The 25,124-nt window shown below is 32.9% G+C and overlaps 1 long non-coding RNA gene across 2 annotated transcripts in view; it reads right to left on the bottom strand.

Annotated features, from left to right (window-relative positions):
• Positions 1-14,718: 14,718 nt before the first annotated feature.
• The window catches only part of LOC141549671 (uncharacterized), a 149,152-nt gene continuing 138,746 nt past the window's right edge, over positions 14,719-25,124 (bottom strand). The window contains exons 4-6 of one of the 2 annotated variants that reach the window (XR_012484412.1): positions 21,991-22,196; positions 20,281-20,347; positions 14,719-16,466 (exon numbers count right to left, since the gene is read on the bottom strand). This is a non-coding gene — a long non-coding RNA (uncharacterized LOC141549671). Of the gene's footprint in view, positions 16,467-20,280; positions 20,348-21,148; positions 22,197-25,124 lie in introns of those variants that run through there. The other variant, XR_012484411.1, reaches the window with a different exon arrangement.

Here is a 25,124-nt window from a genome sequence, read left to right as displayed (position 1 = left end):
AGAAAGAAAGAAAGAAAGAAAGAAAGAAAGAAAGAAAGAAAGAAAGAGAAAGAAAGAAAGAAAGAAAGAAAGAAAGAAAGAAAGAAAGAAAGAAAGAAAGAAAGAAAGAAAGAAAGAAAGAAAGAAAGAAAGAGAAAGAAAGGAAAGAAGGAAGGAAGGAAGAATTAGCTAAATAGAAAAAGAGATACAAAACTTCAATGATGAGAATAACTTTATAAGACTGAAGTGGACAATTGTTTTGGTTTTTAAAGGAGCTATAAAAGCTCTCTGAAGAAAATAATTTCTTAAAAATTAGAATTGGGCAACTAGATATTGACTTTATAAAATGTCAGGAAGCAATAAAAACAAGAATTTTCTGAAAGAATGAAAATTTGGAAAAATTCAAAATATCTCATTAAAAAAACAATTGATCTGGAAAATTGATTGAGAAGATATAATTTAAGAATTATTACACTACTGGAAGTCATTTTCAAAGAAGGTGCCTAGTAGTCACATTTTAAGAAATTATCAAGGAAAACTGCCCTGCTCTTAAATCCCAAAAACCAAAAATAGACATTGAAAGAATTTAGTAATAATCTTCAGAAAGATCCCAAGATGAAAAGTCTCCAGGAATATTATAGCCAAATTCTATAGCTCCTAGGTCAAAGAAAAAATACTTCCATCAGTCAGCATAAAATTATGCAAATTTCATGAAGCCATAATCAGGATTATATAAGATTTAGCAGCTACTACAGTAAAGAATCAGAAGGCATGGAATATAGTATTTCCTAAAGCAAAAGAACTAGAATTACAACCAAGAATAACTTGTCCAGTAAAACTGGGGGAAATGAATAGTTTGAAATACAAGGTTTTTAAACATTCCTGATAAAAAGACTAGAGAGAAATAGAAAACCTGACTTTTAAATAAAAGAATCAAAAGAAGCACATAAAGGTAAACATGAAAATGAAAACATAAAGGACTCAATAAGATTAAGCTATTTACATTCTTATAAGGGAAAATGAAGCATAAATCTTAAGAAATTTATCATTGAAACAGCTAGAAAGATTTGACAGAAAAAAGGCATAGGAGAGAGTTAATTATGTTAGGATGATAATAAAAATGGATTGGTAAGAAAGAGAGATGGAGTAAAAGAATGTAGAAAGGAGAGGAAAAAGGGAGACATTATCTGATAAGATGGTAAGCAATGAAAAGCTTTTACAATGTGGCAAGAAAAGCTTGAATCTCACTCTTATCTAAATAGATTCAGAGAAGAGAAAAAATATGTACCTACTTAACTGAGTATAAAATCCTTCTTAACCAAAAGAAACTATGAGAAGAGGCTAATAGAAAAAGGAAGAGGCAATAGAAAGGAGGATAGATGAAATAAAACAGTAGTCAGAAACAAAACAGATTTCAAATGAAGCACAGGATAAAAAGAGATTGAAAAGGATAAACAGAAGAAAATACAATGGAAGAAAATACACAGTGGGTAATCATAACTTGGTATGTGATTGAGATTAATTCATCCATGAAATAGAAGCAAATAAAAGAGAGTATTAGAAACCAGAATCAAACAATATGTTGTTTACAGGAAACACATTGAAAACAGAGCGATATACACAGAGTTAAAAAATATGGCACAGAAGCAGAATCTATTATGCTTTAGCTGAAGTAAAATTAAGAAAAAATAAGAGTAATAATCTTTATCTCAATCAAAACTAAAACTAAAACAAATATTTTAATTAAAAGTGATAATTGCTAAAAGGTTTCATAAATAATGAAATAATAGCAATATTAAACATATATGTACCAAAAATTATAGTATTCAGTTTCTTAAGGAAAAATTAAATGAATTATAGAAGAAGATAGAGTCAAACTATACTAGCAGGAGACCATCACTTTCCCTTTTCAGAATTAGATAAATCTAACCATAAAAAATTTTAAAAAGAATCTAAGGAAATGAATTGCATTTCAGAAGGAAAAAAAATATATATATACATATATATTTGATAGATCTCTGGAAAAAGTTGAATAGGAATAAAAAAGATACTTTTTCTTAGCTGCATATGGCACCTTCATAAAAATTGATCATTTATTAGTGCATAATAATCTCACAAGCAAATACTTAGAAGCAATTAAATGTATCCTCTTCAGACTATAATGCAATAAAAATTACATTAAATAAAGAGTCACAGAAGCATAAATTAAAAGTTAATTGTAATCTAAATAATCTTATTCTAAAGAATGAATGGTACCCATGCATATGTAATGTCAAAAAATTATAATTATAATATAATTTTTAAAATTATAATTATAATATAATTATATTTATATAAATGTATAAATATAAATTATATAAAATTACATGTATATTATAATTATAATTTTATATAAATATATAATTTTATATAATTTATAATTATAAAATACATGCAAAGATGTTTTTCAACATTCACCCTTGCATAATCTTGTTCCAAATTTGCCCCCTCTCTTACTCCCACCTCCCCTAAAGAGCAAGTAATCCAATATATGTTAAACACATGCAATTCTTCTGTACATATTTCCACATTCATCATGTTGCACAAGAAAAATCAGATCACAAAGGGAAAATGAGAAATAAGAAAAAGGAAGCAAAAAACAACAACAAAAAAGTGAAAATGCTGTGTTGTGATCCACATTTAGTCCCCCACACATCTCCTTCTGGATGCAGATGGCTCTGTCCATCATAAGTCTATTGGAATTGACCTGAATCACCTCATTATGAAAAAGAACTATAGCCTTGAGTTGATCATCACATAATCTTGTTGTTGCTATGTACAATGTTCTCTTGGTTATACTTACTTCACTTAGCATCAGTTCATGTAAGTTTCTCCAGACCTTTCTGAAATCATGCTACTGATTGTTTCTTATAGAACAATAATATTCCATAATATTCCTATACCATAATTTATTATTTACCATTCCACAATTAATGGATATCCACTCAGTTTCCAGTTCCTTGCCACTACAAAAGGTTCTGTCACAAATATTTTTGCACATTTTGCACCTTTTTATGATCTCTTTGGGATTACAGACCCAGTAGACACACTGCTGCATCAAAGGATATGCACATTTTGATAGCCCTTTGGCATAGTTCCAAATTGTTCTCCAGAATGGTTCACAGTACTACCAGCATTGTATTAGTGTCCCAGTTTTCCTACATCCCCTCTAATATTTATCATTATCTTTTTCTGTCACCTTAGCCAATCTGAGAGATATGTAGTGGTACCTCAGAGTTATCTTAATTTATATTTCTCTAACCAATAGTGATTTAGATACTAGAAATGGCTTTAATTTTTTTTGTCTGAAAATTTGTCTGTTCATATCTTTTAACCATTTATCAATTGGAGAATAGTTTGTATTCTTATAAATTTGAGTTAATTCTCTATATATTTTAGAAATGAGGCCTTTATCAGCACCCATGGATGTAACAAAAAATGTTTCCCTGTTTTCTACTGCCCTTCTAATCTTGGTTGCATTGATTTTGTTTATATAAAACCTTCTTAATTTAACATATTCAGAATTATCCATTTTTCTTTTCATAATGTCCTCTAGTTCTTCCTGGGCCAAAAATTTCTTCTTTTTCCACAGATCTGAAAGATAAACCATCCCATATTCTCCCAAATTGCTTATAGTAACACTCTTTATTTCTAAACAATGAACCAATGCCTAATTTCTGCCATATTAGTTTCCAATTTTCCCAGCAAATAGTGAGGTATTGTCCCAGAAGTTGGAATCTTTGGGTTTATCAAATACTAGATTACCATAGTTATTGACTATTGTGTCTTGTGAACTAACCTATTCCATTGATCAGCTACTCTATTTCTTAGTCAGTACCAAACTGTTTTGATAACTGTTACTTTATAAAATAATTTTAGGTCTTATATGGCTAGGTCACCTTAATTTGCATTTTTTCTCATTAATTTCCTTGAAATTATTGACTTTTTGTTCTTCTAGGTGAATTTTGTTATTATTTTTTCTATCTATTTAAAGCAATTTCTTGGCAATTTGATTAATATGGCACAGAATTAAGTAGCTTAATTTAGGTAGAATTGTTATTTTTATTGCATTAGCCCAGCCTATCTATGAGCACTTGACATTCTTCCAATTATTGAGATCTAACTTTATTTGCTTACAAAGTGTTTTGTAATTGTGTTCATATAGTTCCTGACTTTGTCTTGACAAGTAGGCTCACAAATATTTTATATTATCTACAATTATTTTAGGTGGAATTTCTCTTTATATCACTTGTTACTGAACTTTGTTGGTAATATATAGAAATGTTGATGATTTATGTGGATTTATTTTGTATCCTGCATTTTTGCTAAAGTTGTTGTTTCTAATATTTTTAATATGATTCTCTAGGATTCTCTATGTATATTATCATATCATCTGCGAAGAGTGATAATTTGGTTTCTTCCATTTTTTTTCTTCCTTTATTGCTAAGCTAACATTTCTAATGCAATATTGAATAGTAATGGTGATAGTGAGCAATCTTGCTTCACCTCTGATGTTATTGAGAATGTTTCTAGCTTATCCCCATTACATATGATGCTTGCTGCTGATTTTAGATAGATGCTGCAAACAAGTAATTCCTGTCTTCAAGAAGTTTAAATATTCCAACAGAGGAATAAAGCACTCACACAAATGCACACATGTGTGCACATTTACATACATGAACATACTTATACACACATATGAAATGTATGTATATACATAATTTCAGCTTTAAATTATCAAGAGCTCCTGATTGCTTATCCAGTAAAACTCAACTTGCTTTGTCCAGGCTTTAAGGCCATTACAGTCTGATACCATTGCCTTTCCTGCCTTATCCCATATTCCTACTTTCCATACACTCTATACTCCATCAAAATGACCTATTCATTATTTCTAAAACATTTCCTACATGCAAAATGTTGCATGTACTTCTATGAGTCTTACTTAATTTTGTTATAAGATCTCTCATGAAGTATGAAGTAGAAATGATTTGTAAATGTTTGTAATTTGAGAAACAAAACAATAAAATTCTTAATAATAATAATAAATATTTTCCAATTTCCTTCATTTGTTCACACTGGAAAATCCTCCTCCTTTTCACTTCCTTTAACATTCAACTCAAAAACCACTTTCTACATGAAGCCTTCCTTTTGTAATGACAACACACCCTCAAACCTTACTTTGTTTTATATATAACATGTTAGAATGTGTTAGAATTATTTACTTTACCACTGTTATCTCCCTACCTTTCTCCATTACTGTACTTAGTAGAATGCCTTATACTTAGTAAAAACCCAACAAGTATTTGGTCTTGTAGAAGCATCAGATGGAAATGAAAATATTTGTGAGGGAAAGGCTATAAAATGAAAAGCAAACTACTATCTTTTCAATGAAATAATTATTTGTCTCTAACAAGTTAAATTGTTTAAGTATCAGCTGGATTCAATGGACTAAAATGATTTCTGCTCTTAAAATAATTAATATGAAATGAAATGAAAATTTAATTTAATAACAGGAAATATATTAGTAAATACATCTATAAGAGAGCACAAACAAGAAAAAAGTAACAAACTCCAAATAAATATTTTTGGTTTATTCAGTGCCAACTGCCAACTCTGTCTTTTCAATGCTATGAAACATTCTATCCCAATGAGTATTGTGATATTAAAGTAGAAGTAGCATATTAATTCAAAAAATATGTACACTAAGAAGAAATAGTTATTTAACATGCTTTTTTTTTTACTCAACACTATCCCTAAGTAGAATCATGAAGCATTACCCATTGCTTCTGAGTCTCCTTTCTTTCTGCCTTGATATCTTCTTTTCTCTCTTTATAGTAGGCCTATTGGTACTTTCTTTAAATAAATGTGAAACCCAAAGAACAAAAGATTGATAATTTAAAATATTTATAAAAAGAACAAAATGTAGTTTATTGAAAGTTTCCCCACCATAAATTTATTCTATGAACAACTATTAATTGATTATTACATGAAAAGCACAGAATTATTACAATCCTGACATTTTATTATGGATAACCACTATACAAAATAACCAATACATGGTCATCCAACCTCCAATTACAACCTTTTTGTGACTGAGAGTCCACCATCTCCTAAATAGCCTATTCAAATTTGGAATAGTTCTAACTCTTTTTTTAAATGATCTTCTTTCCCTACCTTTATTTATTTTTTTCCTTTTCTTGCATTTGGCCTAAATTTGTTTCTCCAACACTTCCATTCAAAGGTCTTCCAGAGGGATGTGGGAAAGAAGTTCCAATTAAACTATGAATCAGAATTGATGACTCGTGGGATTTCTTCTAACTCTGAGGGTCAGTCATTCTCTGATCTTAAATATGAAAACTGTGGTTTTAAAAAGCATCTAAAACTTAAAGAAACAAAAGAATTATGGGAGAAATGTCAAATAAGAATGCGTAGAGGAGGGTTTTTTTGGAGAGGTTAAAGGAAATTTCTAAGCCCCTGAAATATTGTCTAGTTTTTTTAAGTTTGTTATATACACCCACAGGCATATATATGTATATATGTACACATACATTTAAAATGCACATATATAAGTTTGTGTTTATATGTATGTGTGTATGCATATATATACACATACACATAGTTATGGTTACATGCATATGTTGTTATATCTATATAAATATACACATTATGTATACTTATAGGTAGGCATATTATTTTATTATATTTGTATATATATTTACATAGCAATATATAGTTATTTTGATACATGTCTTTAACAAAACGTCTAGTTAGGACTTTGTATGTATGTATGTGTGTATGGTACGTATTCTCTGTACATCAAACATAAATAAGCCTCTCAAACTTCTATTTAATATTCCTGCTGCTGTTCTCTGGAGTAAAAAAAAAAAAGCCTAATTTCTCTTCCATGTGACAATTGTTTGAAGACTTCAAAATAGCTATCATGTCTCCTATCTTCTCTTGTCCAGATTAAAAGGGTTTCTTCAAAACAATTCTCATATGTTTCACCACCTTGCTATCCTCTTTTGGACATATTCCAACTTGTTTATCTTCCTTAGAAGATAGTATTCCTAAAATGAGCAGAATAATTCATATGTGCTCTGGGTAGGGAAGAGTATATTTTTTTTATGTTGGAGCTATGTTTTATTTAATGTAGTCTAATATAGGACTAGGTTTGGATTTTTTGTTTTTTGGGGGGGAGGGGGGTTGATTTTCATGTCACACTGTAGATTCATCTAGATAAACTCACCAGGCAAAATCATCTCCAGAAAACTCATCATGAAGATTGCTTCAGCTTTGCTACTCATACCTCATTATTGACCCTCAATTCTTTCCATTTGACATGAGAGCGGGAGAGTTGAACAAAAATCACCTCTCATTTTCTCTCTTTAAAGAAGGTTCAAAATACCAGCCATCTCTTTATTTGCCACCAGCTGCTCTGCTTTGTTTCATCTCCACCATCATCTTCAACTTGCCAGTTACCTTCTGAGTCCCCATCTCTTTTCAGCTTTCTTTTGTGTATTATCTTCCCATATTTGACTATAAGCTACTTAAAGACAGAGATGATCTTTTCTTTCTATTTGCATTGCTAGTACCTAGCATTGTACCTGATTCATAGTAGGTTCTTCATAAATATTTATTTTATCATAAATGAAATTTGTAGTCCATTAAAAATCCCAAATCTTTTCCAAAAGTGTTGTTAAGTTATGCCTTTTGATGCCATGAAGTTAACTTTTAAACCATGTAGAATTTTGCCTTCATCTATATTAGTTTCATCATATTATATATGTGTGTGTATATAGATGTTATATGTATCATATGTGTACATATGTGTATATTCATATATACATTTCTCATCTATCCTTGTAAACTTTGTGTCATTTGAAAATGTGATAAACATACAAACTTGCATTCATTTAAGTTAACAATAAAAATGTTAAATACTACAAGAATAAGAGCAGATGCCCCAAATATTCCACTGTAGTAGTGCCCTCCAAGATTATTTATTTCCAAGCTGAAATTTGGTCTATGAATTATTATTCTATGCTCCCATTCATTCATTCAGTTCCAAATTGGTATTACCATCTAGTACAAATTTCTCTATACTGTTATTGGGAATAGTTGGAGAATCTTTGATAAATGCTTTTTAAGAACTGAAGTATATGTAATCTATTGCCTTTTCTTAATATCTTGTCTAGTCACCATATAAAAAAAGAAAAAAGAAATTAAGCTTACTCTGGTGCATTCTGTTCTTGATGAAGCTATGATGGATTTTGGGATTATTGTTTCTTTTTCAAATGTTCAAAAGCCATCCACTCAAGAATTCTAGAATTCTCCCATGAACAGAAGTCAAACTCAAAGTTCTACAGTGTAAAGATTTCACTGACCTTCATTTTTAAAAAGTGTGGATATTTTCTCTTTTAAAGTATGGCTGAACTCCCATTCTCCAAATTCTTTCAGAAATAATTGAGAGCAGATTAGTAATTATATCTGTCAGTCTTTTTATTACCCTAAAATGTAATTCATTCCTATTTTGTGGTTTGAATTCACTGAAGGCAGTATTTGATCATTTCTTTTATCTTGGGTTTTCACAAACTAATAATGTTTTTTTTAATCTTCCCCAAATATCAATCCAAATATCATTTTTCTTTCAAATAAAATAGAAATAAATCAAGAGGTGAGTAATTCATCTCTCTCAGTCTCATCCAGTGTTATCATTCTTTTCAGTCCAAGCAGTGATACTATTTCTTATTTGATTCTTTTCTTCCCCACAATAACAACAAAAGCAAAATCCAAAATGTTTATGGTTTTCTGCATTCACTGTCAGTCTCAGTTAAATTCTTGTTGTTGTTGTTGTCTGACACATTTATTGCAGGACCATGCTTTTCTTCATGGGACCACATAAAGTTATGAGTTCCTTGGGTTGGAAAATATTACATTCTATGTACATTCTTACATACATTCTATACATTCTTACATATTCAATTACTGGATCTTATCTCCATCCTCTATTGTTAATCAGTCATTTCAGTCATGTCTGACTCCTCATGAACACATTTTGGGTTTTATTGGAAGAAATACTAGAGTAGTTTTGTCATTTCTTACTCCGACTCTTTTTACAGATGAGGAAATTGAGGCAATCAGGATTATATAGCTTTCCCAGCATCACAGCTAGTAAGTATCTGAGGCCAGATTGAAATTCAGGTCTTCCTGATTCCAGGATTGGTGCTTTATCAATTGCACCATCTAGCTGCCTTCCATCCTCTACATGTCTTTTCTAAATCTGAGATGATAGAAGAATTTTCCTTAGAAAATTAAGAATGTCTAGCACAATATAAATGTCCTGGATAAGTACCTTGCAATTAATTGTAAGTAGTCAAGGAGTATTTGTTTAAAGGAAATATAAATTAATGAATAAATGTATCAAGAAATATTTGAATTTAGTGTTAGCATATATATCACATTGTGGTTCTGTGATAGCAAGATATTTTATTTCCTTTGCATTTATTTTTGTACTAATGTTTTTATACACATTTTTCCTTACCCAGAACCATTTTATCAAAATAATAACAGTTGAAATAACACTGATTTAGAAGAAAGAAAAAAACCAATGTTGGAATAGATGGAAATCACTACTATGAAGGGTCAAATGAGGTTTTGCTTCAGCAAACCAAATTGGAAAAGAGAAAGATAAAGTTCCTTTATGTGGCAACCATCATCTCTGGATTTTTCCTTATGGTCCCATGCCAGGCAAACCTCCAAGTGTCCTGTCACCATGATTCCCATCTCAAAAGGCCTTTTTTCTTGAACTCAGAAGGGCTAAGTTTGGATCAGTGCATCCTCTATTGTTATGACTTCAGCTAAAATCAAGCTATTCTTTAGACTACAATTTCCCATAGTCCCTGATTTTCCAATGCCAGTTCAACAGTTTTTGCCCCAGATAAAAATGTTGCAAGTCATACCTTTGTTTAAGTTTATTTCTAACTACAAATTTCTATAAATTTATGGCTAAATTTATGGATACACTGGAAATACCTTGTTTTCAGTGTACCCAATTATCCTTTGTATCAGTGTCTATTTTTGAGGTAGCAAATGTTTGCTGAATGCCTAAGTAACAGCTTATTTGTGAAAATCTCTGCTGAACTAAAATTACAATCCTATTCTCCCCTTTTTTGTTCTGCAGGACACAACAATGTACCATCTGGATAAATTTCTCAAGAGATTCCAAAAGAAAGTTTGCAACCCACAGAGTATAAATTTTTCCAAAAATATTGAAATTCTATCCCAAGATATCCACCTGTATGGTACACCTGGTACTTAGGCATATGTGTCTAGAAATGAAATGGGACATTGAGATGGAAAGTCCAAGATTTTCTCAAAACCAGCTGTCCAATTCCCTAAGCCTATACTTAGCATTTTCCTGATCTTTACAAAGTGTGTACATACTGATCCATTAACTATCTCTATCATCTTGTGACTCCTGGGAATAGATAGTTGATTTTTCCTCTTATAAAAATAAAGTTTGCCTCAGTTTTTCCATTTGTAAAGTAAGATGTAGAAGGAAATGGCAAACTACTCCAATGTCTTTGCCAAGAAAACCCTATATGGAGTCACAGTCTGACATAACTGAATAACAATAAAAGAATATAGAAGCATGGAAGAAGATTTCTCTCCATAATTATGCAAATTATGCAGTCATCTATACATTGTATTCTTTTACTCAAAAGATGTTTGTTATTGGGGATTTACTATACAATGAATATTCAGGGAATCATACACAGATATATGTTACATTATTCAGTCATACTCAAAAAGCATTTATTAAATGCTTATTATGTTCAAAGAACTATTGGGCATTGAAGATATCCAGACAAAATTTAAAATAATTCTTTACTTCTAAAATCCCTTATATCCCAGTAGAATGATTAGGGCAAGTAAATATCTATCTCTAATGCTTTAAGAATCCATCAGATTTTTTGATATAGAGATTCTATTTCTAACACAAATTACTTTCATTTAGTAGATGGTCTTAAAGAATTGCTATGATCAAAACATTTATCAAATCAATGACATCCTGGTGATGAGCTTCCTTGAATGATATTCTAGATGATATTCAAGTGTCATATATAGGCCTTTTCACTAGTTTCATACTCAAACTTTTCCATTTTCATAGGTTGACCACACTTTTTTGCTCTTCTGCCTCTGAGAGGACTTCCTGTCTCATTTATACATGATTGTTTGAATATTTGTCCCTCTCATTGGAATGTAAGTTCTTTGAAGGGGGACCATGTTTTCATCTTTCTTTGTATCCCAGTACTTAGCATAAGTGTCTAGCATATAGTAACTGTGTAATAAATGTTTATGGGCTTAGTTTTCTGGTATAATCTTTAAAAGTCCAGCATCATTTCATAATGATACATCAGATAAGGATTTTATAAGTTAGCCAGTTTAAATTAACTGGCATATGATTACTTTTGTATTTAATAAATAAAATAAAATAAATAAATAGGATAAATACATAAAAATTAATAAATAAGATTTTTTAAGTTCTATGTATCAGGTTTTGTGCTAAGCACTGGGCTACAAATACAAGCAAAAATAAAGTTTACATTCTAATGGGGGGGAAACAACACATAAAATGAATGTGAAAAGTTTGCTGTTACAAAGTATCCACATAGAGATATGGTTAAAGTCCATAGACTGAAGACAGCTAAGAGAGCAATGGAACATAACAGATCCAAACCCATCCCTAAGTTAGAAGAAAAGGTCTAGAATGATAAAAATAAGTATATATTTTAAGACAGGAAGACCCTAGGAGATAGGAATTTTCCAGAAGAAGAAGGCAACTGAACTATGGTGGTAAATATGAGTCAGAACCTCAGATAGAAGGCGTTAAGAGCACAATATGAGCAAATATAGAAAAACAAAAATTATGTCTGGGGAATCATAGACTAGTTTGGATGAATCTCACTATAGGAAGAGTAAAAGAAACTCAAATGGAGGACTAAAGGAAAATTACAAAGGATCTTATTGAGTGCTTATACTAAGTAATGGGGTAACAAAGAAAGAAAATAAAAACAGCAACAACAACAAACCATGGTGACTTTCTTCCAGATATTCACATTCCAAAAGGGGAGACAATATTTTTTAAATTGTTTTTAAATTGTATAAGACATATATAAGTATAAATGGAAGCTAACCTTAGAGGGAAGACACTTGCAGTGTGGCATTTGGGGTAGGAAAGTTCACCTGCAGGAAGGGAATGAGAACTATGTTGAAGGAAACTAAGGACAGCAAGGTGGCACAGTGGATAGTTTTGGGCCTGGAATCAGGAATACTCATTTTCATGAATTCAAATCCAGCCTCAGACATTTGCCTCCTTTGTGACCCTGGTCAAGACATTGAGTCCTGTTTTCCTGTTTTCTCATCGATAAAAATGAACTAGACAAGAAATGGCAAACCAGTATAGTATCTTTGCCAAGAAAACCACAAATGGGATCATGAAGAAGCAGAAATGAATGAAACAATTTAACAATAAAGGAAATTTAAAGTCAGGAAAGAGAAATTTCCAGGAATGGGAAACTACAAAAGGAGATGGGAGACGGGTTATCACATTCAGGTCACCAAGTCGGGCAGGATATTTTCATCATAGGGTGTGCTGAATAGAGCAAAATATAAGAAAACTGGAAAGATAGGAGTTAGGTTATAAAGAGATTTAAATTCTAAAGACAGAATGTTATGTTTGATCACAGAAGTAAGATTGATGTATTGGAGTTTTTGGAGTAAAAGAGTGACATGGGGAGACTTGCATTTCAGGAAGATTCCTTTATCAGTAAGTCAAAAATGAATTGGAGATGAGAAAAGACTTTAGGCAAGAAGACTAGTATGAAAGCTACTGCAGTTTTACAGGTGAGGGCCTGTTCTCATGTTACAGCTATGTCAGAGAGAAGGAATGATATATGAGACAGGCAGAAGTAACAAGATTTGACATATTAGATATGTGGCTTAGGTGTAAGTGAAAAGTCACAAGGTTGTAAATTTAGGTGAATAGAAGGGAGTATAGTGATGCCATTGGACATAATCAGGAAATTAGGAAGAGAAGAAGAGTTGGATGAAAGGAGATGAGAGATAAAAGGTTCTATTTTGGACATGCTGAGTTTGAGATGCCTTCAGGACATCCAATTTAAGATTCCAAAAAGCAGTTGATGATGCAAGACTGGATATCAGGGGAAAGATTAGGAACCAAAATGGTGATTTTAGAATCAACCATATGGAAATGAAAATTCAACCTATGGGAGTTGATGAGATCATCAAGTGAGACAGTAGATAGTTAAAAGAGAAGACTACTCAGGATAGAGCCTTCAGGGACTCTTGTGGCTAGTAGCCCAGATTAAGAACTTTGGTTTTTTACTTACTATGCAGTGGAGAATTGTTGAAAGGTTTTCATTGTGGGAATAATATTATTCAAATGAATGAAATAGTGAAAGATTATTTGAAGTATTAGGATGAATGAATAGGAAATAGAGACAGGGAAATAGGTTAATTGCTACTTTATAGACATGAATTAATAAGGCTCTCAAATAAAATGCTAGTAGTAGGATTAGAAACCAATGAAAGAGGTTATGGATGAAAGGTGGCTAGAATTTGGTGACAAATCAGATCGAGTGGCACTGGTAGTTATAGATAATTCATAAATTTAAGCCTGGATAACTGAACCAATGATTAAGGCTAGGTAACAAATGAGGCAGAGAATGGCCCCTTTTACCAGTCCAAAAAATTTTATCAATATGAGAGGGGAAGACTCTCTGGGTAACTGGCCAGAACATAAGCAATTGCTATTTACATTCACTCTAAACCAAACAGTGAACAAATGGGCTTGGCCTGAGACCTGACAAGTTGAAGACCTTAGCTTAAAAATATCAAGATGATAGACTGCATTCAAGACCACCTGATCTATATTTTGCTACTGGACCCAGATGACTCTGGAGGAGAAACTGAGGCAAGTGACCTTTCACAGCCTTCCCTCATTCAAATCTAATGCATTTGCACATCATAGCATCATTTCCCAATGTCATGGTCTTCTTTGAGAACAAAGGACAAATAGCAACTTCTGTAAGAATAGTAGGAGTTGCCCACTGGGGACCCAAAGGCAATTGACCCATCTGAAACTTTTCCTTTCCTTTCCTTTCCTTTTCTTTTTTCTTTCCCTTCCCTTCCTGCTGTTCAAATAGTGTATCATAGTTTTACTTGCAGATACTCTGTCCAAAAGAATGTAAATTTTGATTGCTGAAACCTTCTAATGTATCTTAGGGTTTATTAGCCTAGATTTCTTTCTTAAGAACCATGCAGTGAATCACTCTGGTTCTCACTGATTGAGCTACAATAAGCCCAAGCCACTTGTTCCCTGATTGGGTCCTGATTGGATCAGAATGAATGTAAATATTTTGGTCATAAAGCCTGAAAGTCCTTCCCTCCCAGACTGATTTTTTTTTTTTTTTTTTTTTTTTTTTTTTTGCCTAGGTAAAAGAGACCATTATCTCCTAGGCTTACCTAGCCTTAATAATTGATTGGACATTATTTGAATCAAGCTGAAACCTGCTAAAGACCTTAGCTTAAAAGCCCTTAAAAAAGGGCACTGAAACAACTGGATAAATGGCAAAGCTATTGACAGAAATTAAAAAAAAAAAAAAAAAAAAAAAACTCCAAGAGAAGCTATTTTGATATATTATGGAGAACATTAGCAATAATACCTGTTTACTGATTCTGCCAATGCCAAGAAATTTCACATACATTATTTCTCAGGCCAATGAAGTAGCATTGAACAAATACAATTTTCTTGAGTTTGGTTTGCTCTGTCAAGATGATAGCAATGGGTAATCCATTGTCAGCCTAAAACACCATAAGTGCATAATCAATATATCCCTAGCTCAGAGCGTTTGAGGTAGGAATCAGAAAAAAAAAAAAAAAAAAAAAAAGAGACACATACCCCATTTTCAGTACCATGTAAAATTAGGAGACATTAGGTATTTATACTTCAAGGAGACCATGGAATGGGAGACATGCATGAAAAACTTTAAGGAGGAGAAACAGGCACAAAAGATCAACTCCATAATTTTATCTATAGTTCTGACCATATTTATAGTTGTGTGATCACTACTTTTTAATTATTCAGACAAAAATTCCTTCCTTTACAAAAGCCAAAGTTTTTTAAAGAAAGATGCATTTACTCAACTTATGTTAATGTGTAAACCATAGGTGCATCAAGAAATCCATTATCCCAGTGATAAGGATACTCCTCTTGTTGGTGCAAAACACAATCCTTCTTTACCTTCATTTTTATTTCATGACCAGCCTTTTTCATTCAGGGTCAGTGGTCTTTTTTCACTTACATTTAGGGTCTTTTCTTATCAATTGGTGGAAAAGGAGCGCTTTCCACAGGAGCTGTTTTTTGTTTTTTTCTCCCTGGTGTTAGTTTATAGATCAAAATAAAATTTCCCTATGTATAAACTAATATTGAAATTTTCTGAAGATCTTTGAGAAACTGATCCTTCTTAAAAAAAAAAAAATAAACCTAAGGTTGTGTTTCCTGATAGCAACAGACACTTTGATTAAAATCAGTAAAGAAAAGGTTAAGGGCCTAGTGAATCCATCTTTAATTTCCTGCATTTTACATGTTGGGAAAAAACAAATTCTGTCAGCTGCACTGGGCTACAAGCTCAACTGTGATTCTAACTTTATAGAAATTATCTTCATGTCAGAATTCAGCTGTGGTGCTGAAGGCCTTGGGCCTTTGCCTGCAAATACCCTCTTTTCAGAATTCAACATGGTAATTTAGGGGCTGCACATAGGATTAGTAATAAGAATGATAATTTCTATATGTCTAAGAGTTTCAACCCACTCAGGAAACTGAAATGTACAGGTTCGAGCCCTAAAATGGAACTTGTACTAAGTCTTCAGCCCATCTGAAGGGCAAAGAGAAGGTTTTCCAGACTCTGTCAGGAATTTTTGGACTCAATACAAGTACTAAATTTTGGGTCGATGAATATGGAAAATTGACTTAGTGGAAAAGCACCAAACCACCAATGCCAATTCCAAAAATCTAAAGTGGGGCATCAGAACCTCTGGGCTGGCAATAATCACTCTGGCCAACCCCCTCTGTTGGCAACTCAAAGAGAGAAGATGCCATGATTTTAATGTTCAGCTACCAACCTGCAGGCAGCCCACTGGGCTGTGCACAAACCCCAGCCTATGTCAACATAATCTTATTCCAAGCTTCCACATTATTGTCAATGGCACTAGTATTGCCTAACTCTCTTAGCTAGTAACCTAGGAGTTACTGCCAGCTTCTTTCTCACCTTTGTCCTTTATATCCAATCTATCATCTTGCCCTGGCAGTTCTTCTTAGATTGGCTCTTTCCTCTCCATTACCAGTCTCTATTCTCACTCATCACCTGTTGGGACAGAAACACATATTTGATAGTTTGGGAGCCAATGCCTAGCAGACTACTTTACACCTAGTAGGCATTCAAGAAAAGTTTGTTGAAATGAATCCAATTATGAAAAGTGCTCTCCCTGGATTTCAGAGCCTCCTTCCACCAAAATACTACCTCCATTTGCTTGCTGGTATATTAAACACCTCAAAAATGGACAATGCTGATGAGAGGTCAAATGATTTTATTAGTTTGACTTCTAGAAGAGTAAGTTTAAATACCTGGGAATATAACAATGATTATATTAATAAGATAATCATTATTATAATAATAAAGTTATTATGAAAATCTTATAAAAGTTTAAACTACCAAAAAAAAAAGTTTTGATAGGCAGAAAGGTTGAAAGAGCGACTTGGGACACTTGAAGATAAAGGTCATATTACAGAAGATGGAAAAGGTGCTCCTAACACCCTTACTTGATTACACAGTTTTGCCCAAGGCCAGTTCTGATCTCATCTTACAACCTCTGTTCCCCCAAATCTAACCTATATCCAGTTTCCTTAAGGATATTTCTAATCAAGGTACTCTTTCAGAACTTTGCAGGAACTCTTTAATCAAATGAAAACTCCTTGGCTTGAAGCCAAATGGATCATTATATTATCTGTATCTGCACCCTTTCCACACAGCTTGCTAAATGCTCTCTCCTGCATAACATCCCTTGTAATCAATTAATGAGTATTTCTGATCACTTACAGTGTAGCTAGCCAGCATACTACATACATAAAAAGACTATGTTCATAATCTCTTAAGTAAAAAAAAAAAAGTGTAATCTTTATAGGCAATAAAAATAACTTAATATGATATTAACTTGTCCTCTAGATGTTTGGGGAGGATTAATTACATGATGTCTGCAAAGCATTTTGAGAACCTCTGAGAAAGGTGTTATATGAATACAAGGTATGATTATTTTTAGGTGCTTCTGCTGCTGACACATTCGGCATACCATGAAAGAATGAAAAATTATCTCCATGTTCCCCGTCGTGGTAACAACCACAGTGAAGGGTTTAGAAAAACCATTTATAGAAGTGCTAAATTTATAAAATACATTTTCACGTAAGATAGTATATGCAACTTAATCTGTGTCAGGGAAGACCCTTCTGAGTACAAATCTTTTCTTGGATACAGTGTCACTAGGGAGAGGGAAAAGAATTATAAAAGTAAAATTATATTGTTGAAAGACCTAGCCCTCTGGCTCTAATCCAGCCCTCTTCTTTCAAATGAGGCTATATTTTGGACAGATGTTGTCTATCATATTCTCCAGAGGAGGATATTTTACAAACTTCCTCAGCCACCTGTTTTTGGTTAGTGGCCTTTATTGTCAGGAAGTTCTTCCTTATACCTTACTTAAATCCTTCTACCAAAACATTATCCCATTTCCTACTATTTATCCTCACTGGAGATAGATCACAGCTGGTCATTGGTCTTCCAATCCAATATTTATTCTTCTTATTATAAACTGTCATCAGCTTGCAGGCATTTATTATATCACCTACTTGTCCTTTTTCAGATGAATAACTTAACAAAAAGTACGACAACATAGAGGATGAACACAAGATCTGGAATAATTTCTTTGGTTTGAATCCTTACTCTGACACCTGCAAGCTATAGGATCACGGGTATATTATTTAAAAATTCTGTTTCCTCATCTGTAAAATGGGAATAATATTTGCATTGCCTACTTCTAAGAGTTGTTGGAAGTAGCATAGTTCATTATGTAACTTCTTGTTCTCATATTGTCCTTAACTGCAATGTCTCTTTATATGGCATTCCATATACTGCTTGCTAATCATCTATATGTACTTAAATTTTTGTGACAATATAGATGAATCAACCAAATGATTTTGGCTGAACTTCTCACATTTTATATGGATTATCTAGCACTAATTAGACATGGTCATTAAATCATAGAATTAGAAGGAGATAACATATAGTCTATGTTTTCAAGGAGTTTAGAAATATCTTAACAATGATAGACTAAAAAAAAACTTTAATTCATTTAAAAATATATCATCATGACAAAAAAATCCCCTTAGTATTTGTGAATATGGTAGTTTTCAGTGTTGTCAGCTTAAAGAAGATGCAGTTTTTACCCTAGAGAATCTAAACATCTAAATTGAGATACAAAAAAAAAAAAAAAGATGATAGCACAAGCATAAATCTTTATCCTCTCTGTCTCTCCACATGTATACATATGTGCGTGCATAAATATATTAATTAGAAAGTGAATGATTGTGCATGAACAGATACAAAATCTTCATAGAAGAGAAAAATATGATGTCATGATGCAATCAAGCTAAATCTAATTTAGAACAACTTCACAAAGGAGAATAATTTTTAGTTTAGTTTAGTTTTTTTTTTTTTTAATTTAAGGATAGAGGGAGTTTTTAGCTGGGAAGAAATAAATTCTATGCAGGTATCTTTATTTGCATGATGGTTTGTGAGTATAGATTAGAGCAGGGGTTCTTAATTCAAGGTCCAATCTTTGGATAGATTTCAGGAGGTCTATGGACTAGAATGGAGAAAATTATCCCTTTCTCCATGAGTATGAGCAACAAATATAAGTCTGAGAATGCAAAATTCAGTATGCTTCACAGACTGCATCACGCATGCATGTACACACACACATACAGAAAAAGGGAAAGAGAGAGAGAAAGAGAAAGAGAGAAAGAGAGAGAGAGAGAGAGAGAGAGAGAGAGAGAGAGAGAGAGAGAGAGAGAGAGAGAGAAACTCCAGATTTAGAAGAGATCTGTATTCTAATCTCAACTTTGTCACTGTCCGTGTAGCTCTAGGTTAATCACTCTTTGTTTTTATGCTTCGGTTTTCTAATCTTTAAAATGGTCCAGAAATCATAGGATCATAAGGGTAAAGCTTGAAGGGACCTTCAATGCCAATGAATATATCTGATTTCATGCATGAGTAAATTAAAACCAAAAGATACTAACTAATCTGAATAGGGTGGCAAAGCTGGTATCAGAAGTAAGACTAAAAAATAGTTCTTCCTGATGTGAAGTCCATCACTCTATCTAGTACTCTAAAGGATCTCTTTCTCTTTTTAGAAATCTCACTCTGAGTTCTATAAGAATAGGAGCAGCAGGACAGATAGAGCATTGATCCTAGAGTCAGAAGGATCTGAGTTCAAATCTGCCCTCAGACACTTTGCACTTAATAGTTTTGTGACCCAAGGCAAATCACTTAACCCTAATTGCCTCACCCATCATCTCCACCCCAAAATGCTATAAGAATAAAAATAAATTATAGATTACATAATGCATAGATATGTTATTCCAGAGTTGCTCAATAACTAGTAATGGAGAAATAATAGGACATGATAAACAAGATGGACCTTGAATGGAACAAAAAGGGCACAAGAGATGGGAAAAAATATTTTAGTTAGATGCAGGGAAGCCTATGGTTAGGACTGTAGTCGCTATTCACTGGAAAATTGGGAGCAAATGTTGTAAATCCAGGAAGTAGAGGTTTGAAGTATGTAAAGAAGGCAGCTTTGGTAATCATATTAAACTAAACCTCTGTGGAGTCACAGGCAAAATTTATTTTTTAAAAAGTATATAAAATATGAAATATGATTTATGCAGGATGTCCCAGAAGTCTTAGTTAAATTTTAAGCTATTAAAGTTATTGTTGTTATTATTATTTCAGAATATTAAAGCTTAAAGTTGCACAAAGACTTTTGGGACACTATGTATTATCTTACATTTAAAGGATTCATTTAAATTTTTATTGTCAATCAATCCATGAATATTTATTAATTTCCTACCATAGGAAAGGCTTCTTGTTAGACAGTGGAAGTGGGGATCGTGGAAGAGGGGTATTGAAAACTTCAGCTGAAAAAAGAAAAGAAAGAAAATATCGGCTCAATGGCACAAGGATTAGAATACTGGACCTGAAGTTAGGATGTGAATTAAAATCCAAACTCAGACAATTATTAGCTGTGTGATCCTGGGCAAACCATTTACCTCTGTTTGCTCCATTTTCCTCAACTATAAGATGTGGATAATAATAGCATAAACCTTCCCAGGTTTTTGTGTGAACCCAATGTGATAATTGCACAGTGCTTAACATATTATAGGAGTGCTGATTGTGAGGAAGAATCATCTTTGTGAATTCAAATCTGGCTTCAGAAACTTAGCTATGTAACCCTGGGTAAGTCATGAACCCTCTTTTCCTTTGTTCCTCATCTGTAAAATGAAAAATTACTCCAGTATCTTTGCAAAAAAACAAAACAAAACAAAACAGAGTCACAAAGAGGTAGACGTGACTGAAACAACAATAAAAACAAGAAATTGTTCTTGCTATGTAAATGTTAGTTGTTGTTCTTATTATTATTATCTCCATAATCATAATTCATTGTTATACAGAAACATTTGCCAAACATTTTCTTCACTATATATATGTATATATATATATATATATATATATATACATATGTATGTATATATTTCATACTAAAGAATAAAATTCTTGTACTTAAAGAGCTTACCATCTAATTAGTGGGACAAGCTATATACACATGACAAGAACATGAGTGTCAAAATAATTCATGACAATTGTTAACTCAATAATAATAATTTTTAAAAATTGGTCAAAGAGGTTATAAAAGGAAAGAACACTATGGTCTTGGTATAATTAACAAAGGCTTAATAAAAGACATAGAACTCAGATATATTTTGACCTCCATCTATGAAATTCCAAAGAAATAAGGATTTTTAAAAATTCTAAATAGCTAAATTTAATATTATGCCTACAATAATCAAATTTCTTTCTAAAAAAGGTGGAAATAAATGGAAGACTTAAAAAAAGTAAGTTCTAGGAACAATAATTAGAAATACCTTCATCAAAACTATAAAAAACATAGACAATTATGGAGGTTAGGTTGTCAAGAGGGACAAAAATAAATGCTATCTTTTATACTGCTGAGTTTAACTCATTTCCCCTTTTGTATAAAAATCTTTCTTGGGGGGAAAAATTTCCAGCAAATGATTAACAGCAAAATAAGGTAGTGATCTGGTGTACTGCATCATATTAAGCTTTATTATTTCAATGATTCTGAGCATCAGTCCTCTTGCAGAGTTCCCATGACATCTGTACTAAATGGTCATCCTTATGTTAACAACTTTTATCATCATACTTTCTACTACCAGAACTGCTCATTTCCACTCAGTCACAGAATGGCAAATTAAACTTCTCTGGGCCTATTGATACTTTAAAAATAAGTGAGGGGAAAGGATAGTGAGACTGAACATGCTCCAAAATGCTTTGTTGCCTAAAACATTGCAGCAGTGACAAAAATGTCTACTGGGGACTCCTACTCAGGGCATTTCAGGATCATATTTCAATACACCCATCTTCTCAGGAAAGGGTCAAAGGCAACCCAAACTATTTATTATGGTCGTCCTACCCTCCTCATTTAAATGTTATTCTCTATTCTTGGCATAATAATGCTCTTGATATACTCAGCTGGCATTACATCGTCCTTTTGATTGCAGTGTGGATTGAATACCACATGCCCTCTTCCTCCTCCTCCTGCTCCTCTTCTTGCTGGCTACATCATTGGAGTTGATTGCTGGGGCCACTCATCAGGAAGGTCTGGCAGCTGCAAGACCCAGATGCCAATTTCTTTTGATAGTGGTCTAGGCATGTCAGCGTGTCTCCCCATTTGGTACCTCTTCAGGACTTATGTGGATAGCATGATGGGGGAAAGGCAAAAACATCAAACTCCGTTAGTAAAACAAAAAGATTGGAAGGAAACAAAATCAGTGAGAAGTTTACCCGAAGAGAGCCATTCATGTTGTACCTACCACTTTGCAAATCAAAGACGATTAGGCTGTACCTAAGTGGAAACTACTCCAGTATCTTTGCCAAGAATACCTTAAAGGAGGTCACAAAGAGTTAGATATAACTGAAAAACTACCCCATCACAACATGATTCCAAGCTATTAAGTTGATAAATGAAATTCAGTAATATGCTGGTCATACACAATGCAACCTAAGATATTTTGTATTTCTGAATTCTATTATCATTGCATTCTATGCCTCCCAATCTGGTGCTTGCTTTGTACATTGACCTGAATAATTATAAGTCTTTCATGCAATACATAATGTGAGCCTGAGGTACATAGCAGATAAAGAGCTGGACTTTTTATTCAGGAAGATCTCATTTGAAGTCTTGTCTCTGTAACATATAGGAGGTGTGATTCTAGTAAAGCCACTTGACCTCTCAGTGACTCGAGCAGTTCTTTAAGAGTTTAAGTGGAAGAATAAGTGCCTGCTGTGTAGATAGAGGCAGTTTTCCTACTTGGGCCTCCTGATGCCAAAGAGATCATTGATTCCAGTCACAAAAACAATGACCATAACAACAATGCAGTTTTCCCATTTAGTAAGGGATCATATTTTCTACTTTTTCAATATCCTCCACAGAGTCTAGTTTTTCACTAAACCCCCCCATAGACAAATATTGAATATTGTGTCTGATCAGTTGATTAACTAATTACTGTTTTAGAATATAAGACTAGCATTTAGGCCTCGATACAATATCTAAGACAGCAAATCAACAAACTTTAAGTCCTTACTGTGTCACAAGAATTCTAACTTTTAGCAATGCAAAGATAATAAAAGAGCTAACATCCTAAAAGACAATGTATCCCTATATAGATATAAATAAGACTTCTACAAATCAAATATAAGGTAACTTTGGCAGAGAAATCAGAAGATGAGGGGAAAGCAGGAGAGATACTCCCCACCACTACCATCCTGAATGCTGTTTGAGTTGAACCTTGAAGAAAGCCAAGGATTTCAGAGGGCTGAGGTGAGAATTTATTCTCAACAGGCAGATAATAAGTAAAATAAAGACAGGAGATGGGGTGCCTCATGTGAGGGCACAGTAAGTAGATCAACATGGCTAGAATGAAGAGATCATGAGAGAGAATAATGTGCACATATTGGATAGTTAGGAAGAAGCCAGGTTATAAAGAACTTTAAATACCAAACAAAGGAGTTTATATTTGATCCCACAGCTAACAGAAAATTAGCCACTGATGTTTATTGAGTAGGTAATTTGACATGGTCAAATTCAAGCTTTAGGAAAATCATTTTCGTGGCTATATGGATGATAGATTAGACTGTGGGAGGCTTGAGGCAAGGAAAGTAGCTAAAAGGCTAATTTAGTCACCAAAATAATATTTGATTATATTTTTCATATTTTTATGCCTCTTCCTATACTATCCTTCATTATAAGTGATCCTCCATTATCATGGCACTGAAATTATCTTAGATTGTGTCTAAAATGTCCTACCAAATTGCAAGGCTTTGGGAGAATTTGAAGAGTATGTGTTTAACAACAATGTGCTTATCATTAAAAGTACTGATCTAAGAAGATTTAGGCATCAGGATGACCACAATTTTTTCCCACTTTAATTTGAAATAGTTCAAGTTATTTTTTAAATTAGTTTTTATTAGTTCTCTATTACCTCTAGAATAAAGTACAAGTTATCATTTAAGACTTTCTATAATTTGTCTCCTACCTACCTTTCCAGTTCTATTTTAAATTAATTAAAATGTGAACATACATTATGTTCCAGCTAAATTGCGTCACTGGCCAGTTTTTTTGGAACTTGATATTTCATCTGTCGTATCTATGTTTTCACATGAGTCTTCCCTCATGCCTGGAATAAATTGCTTCTCCAACCCTTAGAAATCTTATTTTCCTTTAAGCTCAATGTTAATTGTTCCCTGATTGCCCTGTTGTTTAGCTCTCTCTTTCTTCTCACCTAGCTTGTTTCTTTTACCTCCAAACTAGCCCCTGAATGTAAATTAGATTGAATATATGGTAAAACAAATTCTTAAAGATTGACCATCAATGTCCAAAAGGGGTTTTAATCTCTGTGATTAAAGGAAGACCTCCGCTGATGAGCCATATATGTTTGAAGTACTGCAAAATAAATATCTATTCTATAGATACCCCCCATTAGAAGGAATATTGAAATATTTAGTCAATCATTCAGAAAATTTATCTATATAAATTTGAACATCTAGTGGACAGCTAAATGACACAGTGGATAGAGTGGTAGGCTTGAAGTCAGGAAGATCTGAGCTTGAATGTGGCCTCAGATACTTACTGTGTGACTCTAGGCAAGACCTTGTTTGCTTCAGTTCTTTCATCTGTAAAATGAATTCAAGAAGGAAATGGCAAACAAGTCTAGCTTTTTTTGGCCAAGAAAACCCCAACAAGAACATCACAAAGAGTCAGACATAGATGAAAAATGACTGTATCACCAAAAAAAACAAATCTAATTCAAATAATTTAAATTCCTTTAAATTCAACAATTATTAGTTGCCCAATGTCATCAAGGCATTATGCTGGACTCTGAGGGAAGATACAAAGTTTAAGTAAGACATATATTCCATCTTTATAACTGTATATTCCAGAGATAGGGAAGATATTTAAACAAATAACTACATCCCATAATAATACATGACACACTTTGGCCCCCTCACATCCTGTCGCATGAGATAGGGAAAAGCATGCTAGATTAAGAGTCAGGAACTAGGTTCAAATTCTAGTTTTGCCTCTTAGGACTTGTATCATAAGTTATTTCTCTTCTC

This window comes from Sminthopsis crassicaudata, chromosome 1, assembly GCF_048593235.1.
Source record: "Sminthopsis crassicaudata isolate SCR6 chromosome 1, ASM4859323v1, whole genome shotgun sequence".
Taxonomy (NCBI): domain Eukaryota; kingdom Metazoa; phylum Chordata; class Mammalia; order Dasyuromorphia; family Dasyuridae; genus Sminthopsis; species Sminthopsis crassicaudata.
This window is presented reverse-complemented; position numbering and strand designations above follow the sequence as displayed.